A 7297-nucleotide genomic window follows, 5' to 3' on the forward strand; every position below is an offset into this window, starting at 1 on the left:
AAAATCCCAACCTAAGGGTGTGGAGAAAATGCCAAAACCAAGTCAAGCTCTTTTAGTAGGCCAATTTTTCTTTCTGAAGCATGTCAATCCGAGTTACAGGTCAAAAGTTACAGGGAAAACAATGAAAAATCCTCTCACAACTACACTGCAAGAAGAGATAGTAAAAAGGTGAATCTAGTGAAAAGAGGTAATCTTGGTCTTTTTCCATAAAATAAGATATTTGGAGGATAAAAGACATAAGCATGTGAATGTGACACCTCAAAGATGCCTTGAAGGACAAGACACACAAGTTGGGACCCCCTGCTGGAGCCACATAGAAGATGCCTAGGTGGGGCCCACATACATCATGCACCCACATGGAGCCTCAACGACCAAAAATTCTGAATTTCATGATATTTTGAGTCCTAATATTTCCCATTTTAAGAAATATCCAAAGAACACTTGATTTGGGCTAATTATTTAGCCTAATCAAGTGATTATGTAAAACATGGCTCCCTCACCTATAAAAAGGGCAACCTTCTCTTCATTGGGGGTAAGTTATGAGTGAGTGAGAATAGTTCAATTCCATAGTGACACACTCTCTTAGTGCCACACTTTCTCTTGAAGAAAGGCTGAAGTCTTGCCTCATCTTCTCTCTCCATTAATGTGGTGGCGATCGCTTTCATGTAAGATATATGTTTCTAGTTTACTTTCATTTGCATATCTAGTCCAATACTTGTCTCTAAATCTATCTCTATCTCTCATTATCTATCTTTAATACCACCACCACACTTAGATCTATCTCTAATTCTATCTTTACTCCTCCTTTCATCTCTCTTGTTGTGTCCTAATTGTTTCATTGGAAGGTATTCAAGCGGCAATCTTGTCAATGTTACGGGCACAACCTTCTTGCGGGAAACAATTATGTGCACAAGGTTAGTAACCATATCTTCATCTTTCACAAGCATATCTCTCTCTTAAGGTTCTCATTCTCTTCCACAAACTCTAGAATCTCCTTGCTACAGGTACTTCTCTCCCCGCAGTATCCTTATTGCCTAAGGACAACAATAGGGCTTGGGAGAGAAACTCTCTTCTTCTTCTCCTTTCACTTCTTTCACACCTTTATCTTTGAACATACTAAGTATATCATTGATGAATAACCATAATCCACATGGAGGTATTTTCTTTTATTTCCATTCTGTGCAATCTATTAGGGTCAACATTTGGATTAGTCGAAAGATTCACTTTCAGCAACGCATTGTGTTTCTATTCGGTCCTGAAAGGCTCATCGAAATACTTCTCTTACCAGATCCCATCATACTACCTATTATTGACTATGACTTCTCTTTTGATGTGAATGTGGATAATTTATTATGAATCAAGAGGATTTGTACTCACAACTAATCGCAATCGCTAGACAAAACATATACAAAATAGTAAGCACAAAGCTACATTTCCAAAGAGCAATCCGTAGCTTATTTGGACAACAAAGATTAAATATCATTAACTCATCCGTTAACCCTTTTATCCTACCCATGATACGATATGATTGTAATCTTGATGTTTTCATTTTTGTTTTGTTTTGACTATCTTTCATGAGTTCTCTCCATCACGTGTGTGTTTGTAAGGGAAAGTGAGCACCTTCTTTGGCCACATTTATTCTTTATCTCTAGAATCTATGTTATCTACATCTTAGCTCCTTCTCATAAACCTTGAGCTTCCTCACAAACTCTCACACCAAGAGGCCTGGTGCCTTCCTGGCAAGACCGCTGACTTCTTGACCGGTGAGAGTTTGTGGGTAACCATGGGTGATCATCTTGAGCAACAGGTTCTACATTTTGACCCAGCAACAATGCAAATGTTTCAAGCATTTGCAATGTTCATGCAATAACAACATGCTACTGAAAGAAGGGAGATTTCAGCAACGAAGGCCATACAAGCGGTCGTCAACAAAATGGATCAGTTCAATGGAAAAGATGTAACCAAGTACCTATGCGAGTATGTGAAGGAGATGGAGCTGCATTGCGTGTCAGAAGGTGAGATGATTTAAAGCTTTGAGCTAGTTGTTGCTCCAAAAATTAGGGAGCATGTTAGGGCAATTAAACATGGGCATGGGAGAAATTGGGAAGAACTTAAAGTAGCTTTAAAGGAGGAATAGTTCATGGAGGACTCGGAGAGAGTGACCAAAAGGACATTCTTAGAATGGGTAGTCAAGCCAAAGCAAGGACTATCAATAATAGAGCTACTTAGGGAATTTGAGTGGCGCTATGCACAACTCACCAGGACAGAAAGGGCCACACTAGATGCACAGAAGACAGATCTTTTCTTACAATTCTCAAGTAAAGAATTTCAAGAAAATTTGGAGCTTCTTCTTGAAGATAAATATGCTGAGCAAGGAATAAAGACCAACTGGAATGAAGTTGAAGGTGTTGTCTCGTTGCTTTCCAAACGACAAAGAAGAAGGGACAAGATGGTAGTAAACACTACAAGTCCTTCAACCTCAACTTCTGACAAAATGGTAAAGCCTACTTATATAGCTCCTAAGTTTGATGAGTCTATGCTAGATGAACTTGTGAAGGGAATGCGTGACTTGAAGGTGAAGCTTGCAAAGCTTGAAGAAAAAGGCACACCATCAGGGCCACTTCTTAGGCAAAGACAACAACCCAAGAAAGGGTTTGTTAATAGATGTATTTGGTGTGATAGTACAGACCATGTAAGAAGGGATTGTGATGATTTTAGTGATGCTTTGTCAAAATATGTTATCTTCTTTAAGGATGGTAAAATCCACTTAAGAGAGATAGGTCTACCCTTGAGAACTATCTTTGGAAAGGGGGGAATGCAAACCTTAGTTGAAGATATGGCAACTAACCATGCTAGCTCTTCAGTTGAGGCAGCTACTTATGGAGTAAAAATTGAGCATCTTAGTGATCAAGAGGTGAATGACCATCATGGTCAAATTTGGCCAAATGTCATGCAATTAGCTAAAAAGGGAAAGCTTACAAACGAGATTCTACATGAAGCAGGTGATTGCATACATCTAGAAACAGGATGGAATGATCCAGTGGACTCATTTTTTGTGCATGCCTACATTACAAAATGCCAACAACATGAGGCTATTGTAGAAGAAAAGCGCAGGCGTGAGAATGCTGATGAAGGACCATCAAAAAGAGCTTCTAGAAGTGGGGGAAGAAGTGACTCAATGCCTTCCCAAACAACCCCACACAAGGAGCGTCTCCACTTGAAGTACTCATGGAGGAGTCTACAACAACAGGAAAGAAGAAAGAGCCAACAAAAGGTAAGACAAAAGGGCCAACTTATAAACTACAATTTGATATTGAGGTTGCTACAGATTTAAAGAAAGTCTTGGAGGAAAGGATCTTGAATAGCAAGATTGAGTTTACTCTAGGAGAAGTTCTTGGCATTGCAAAGTGTGAATTCCATGAGGAGATCATTGACATCATCAAGAGGAAGAGGCAAACTCTTGCTAAAGTTTCTCGTCCACAGGTTGAAGGGGAAACCTCGAAGACACAAGGGATACAGCTGCAAAATAAGAAGGAGGATGATGGAACTATGGTAGGATGCTACCAATCTAGTGGGAGAGTGAAGCAAGTACATTTCTCAAATGATGATAAAGAAGTTGAAGATATTCCTAGGAGTTACTATTCACGACGTCATTGGGCAAGGGCTACTACAGAAACTTTGATCAAGGTAGGTGATCTTGAAGAGCCATTTGTTGCCTTGATTGACCATGGTTCAGAAATAAAAATAATGTCAAAGAGTCTCTACAACAAGTGCAAATGGCCAATGGACACAGATCATGGTTGGATGGTAAAAGTGGCAAACAATTCATCCGATGAATTGTATGCAGCATGTCCAGGTGTGAAGGTGAAAATAGGTGATGTAAAGATTGACCAAAACTTCTTTGGATAGGATACATCTTCATATATCATCTCATCCTTGGACAGCCCTAAATTGTGGGAGTTTGAATGGAAACAAAGGTAATGGACGATGGTTCAACATATGCTAGGATACGTAGCAAAGATGGTAAACATGCTGTCCAATTTCTCATAGTTTGTGTGAACCATGAAAGAAATCCTGACAACCTCAGAGAACATCCTCTACCAAAGGTGAGCAAAGAGTTTCATGACCATAGGGAAATGATGGGTTTTGGCCAAGTACCATTTTAAAGCGGGATTGCAGTGGTACAGAAAGAAAAAGGGTCTCGCCTGATCCAAAAATAGGTGAAACTTTCTCAACGGGCTCCTTGGTAACAAGACCTTTGTGTTTATTCCTCTTAGTGGAAAGAGCATCTGTCATCTTTACAAAAGGTGTTTGAGAGGTGCAAATTATATTGCATTTCATTTAACCCTTTCAAATGCCAATTTTGGGTTAATCATGGAGTCACTTTAGGACATATAGTGTCCAAGAATGGGATCTCTACAGAATTGCCACCACCTACAAGCTATAAGGGGATTTAGAAATTCATGGGCCATGTTGGATATTATCCGTAGTTGATTTCACACTTCGCTAAGATAGTTCGCCCATTCTACAAGCTTCTTATCAAATTCAATTGGACCGAAGAATGTGACCGCACTTATGAGTTATTAAATAAGGCCTTGACAAGTGCCCCAATGGGTGTGTTCTAACTCAACCACGAGAACATAAATTGGACTAATCCATTAGCTTTTCTAGTTGCTAGTCTACACCACTACAGAGCGAGAAAGTTTAGCTATGATTTATGTAGTAAAGAAATTCCAACATTATCTTCTTGCCACTAAGTTTGTATTTTATGCTCGGGGGGTCACTATGTATAAATTCTGTATATCACATGCATTGAAGGACTATTTTTAAACTCCTTATATATGAGTTTTTTGACAAATAAATTTTTTATATTCAATCTGTAAGTATTTTTTCCCAATTCCATTTTATGGTATCCTTTTGTAGGTGAAAATGTGAGAAAAAAATAACACCTTCTACTGCACTCACATGATAGTCACATAATTATTAAGTGAGTCCCCCCGAGATTTTATGTTAATCATCAAGCATTATTATACTTAGTAAATAATACATGCTCCACAAAAAAATTACAAGATAGTCACTCATTCTCCTTGATTTTGATTTTACTCATATATCGAATAGAGAAGCCCCCATTGGAGTTGACGATGAGTTGCCTAATACTTCCCTCTTATGGTTGAGAATAAGCGTGAATGGAGTGAGAATATTGTTAACTTTTTAGTTAATGGTTTTCCACCCAAAGAGTTTGGAAAGGATTTAGTTCAAAAGTTAATCAAGGAGCATGAACCTTATTGCTTGATTAACAAAACTCTCTATAAGCGAGGAAAATATGACATTCTTAGGTGTTGTGCCCATGAGGATGAGTATGTTTACATCTTGCAAGAGGCATATATGGCATAGCTGGAGGTCACTTTTCAAAAGATTTGACTACTTAGAGGAAGGTATTACAATCAGGCTATTTGCGGCCCACCTTATTTAAGACGTATCGCTTTTTGTAAAAGGGTGTGATGAATGCCAATGTTACCAAACAACAAGGCAGAAAGATAAAAATGCCCCTACATTATATAACGGTCACCCAATTGTTTGAAAAGTGGGGCTTTGACTTTGTGGGTCACATCAGTCCCGTGGTTCGTAACACTCAATCGAATCATCATTTTTTCCATTGATTATGTTATGAAGTGGACTGAAGCTAAACGCTGATGTGATGACAAAAGCTAAGTCTCTCTTTGAGAATAACATTACATGATGCCCCTACATTATATAACGGTCACCCAATTGTTTGAAAAGTGGGGCTTTGACTTTGTGGGTCACATCAATCCCGTGGTTCGTAACACTCAATCGAATCATCATTTTTTCCATTGATTATGTTATGAAGTGGACTGAAGCTAAACGCTGATGTGATGACAAAAGCTAAGTTTCTCTTTGAGAATAACCATACATGATTTGGATGTGCCTTTGAAATTCTAAGTGACAATAGTACCCGTTTTATAAATGAAGTGATAAGGGAACTCACATCCAGTTTCATGATAGCCCACCACAAGTCTACACCTTACTATCCACAAGACAAGTACCAACAAGTCTCTGATTTCTATTTTGACTAAGATACTAGATGCTGATTGTATAGATTGAAATTTGAAGCTTATATCAGCTCTACAGACTTATCATACTTCTTATCAAGTGGCTATTAATTACACATCGTTCAAGATGGTATATGGCCAAGAAGCAATTATGCCATGGAGTTCTTCATTCCTAGTCTTTGAGTAGCTTCTCAAGAATGTTAAGATGGTAACCCATTAGTCGAGCATTTATACATCCTTGAGAGGCTAGAAGAAGAGAGGCAATTAACTGTGCAAAATTCCTTGTGGAGAAGGATAGGAAAAAGAAGTGGTTTGATTGCCATCTAAAGAACAAGGATATCAAGGTTGGAGATAAAGTCCTTTTGTACGGAGTGCTTAACAAAAAGAGGAAGTTGAAATATGTTGGGAAAGGGCCCTATAGAGTATGTGAAATTACCCCACAAGGTAGCCAAGTACACAGGATGTGGGGTGGAGCTCCCAAATCGCATTGTATGAGAACCATGTGAATGAGTGAGAGCTCCTTATTCTTTGTATGTATATAGAATAAGGAGATAACGGCGTCCGGACACTGGCCGGCAAACACGAGCAAAGCACGATGAGGCACATTGACTTTACCTAACATTCTCCCACTAAAGGCTATGTGTCGATAAGTAGAGAGAAGACTAGCCTACAACTAGTATATACAAGAGGTGAGAGAAGACCGCTCTCAACCTATGTCCACCGGCTCACTCTGTAACCGCTCTAGTGTAGATGCAACATGCATACCACTAGGACTAGAGCTACGATGACACTCCAGATGGAGGTATTGAGTGATGACCTGCATGGCTCCAGAATGCACAATGCCATTGTCAGTCATTGCACGAGACTGACAACTCCCACTGCAAATGCACCAACCGCATAAGCAAGATCAGGTCTTGAGACCAAAAGGTCAGACATGAGAGACCCGAAAGCTGACAAAACATGCACTATGTGTGCCAACCTATCCCTCTCAGCAACCTCAATTCCATATGCATCCTCATCAGGAACCACCTGACTATGCATCACCATGTCAGCATCGTCTGGCAAAGGCATATCTGCTGAGAATGATTGCAAAACCAAAAAATCAGCAACACTGCAATCACACAGCTGTCTGAAGGACACTGTCATCCTCAAACGTATCAGACACATCAAAGAACAATGCATCGATCTCTGGCTCAACTGATGTCACCTCAACTGATGACTGACAA

This window comes from Adiantum capillus-veneris, chromosome 9 (assembly GCF_014529385.1).
Source record: "Adiantum capillus-veneris isolate H3 chromosome 9, ASM1452938v2, whole genome shotgun sequence".
Taxonomy (NCBI): domain Eukaryota; kingdom Viridiplantae; phylum Streptophyta; class Polypodiopsida; order Polypodiales; family Pteridaceae; genus Adiantum; species Adiantum capillus-veneris.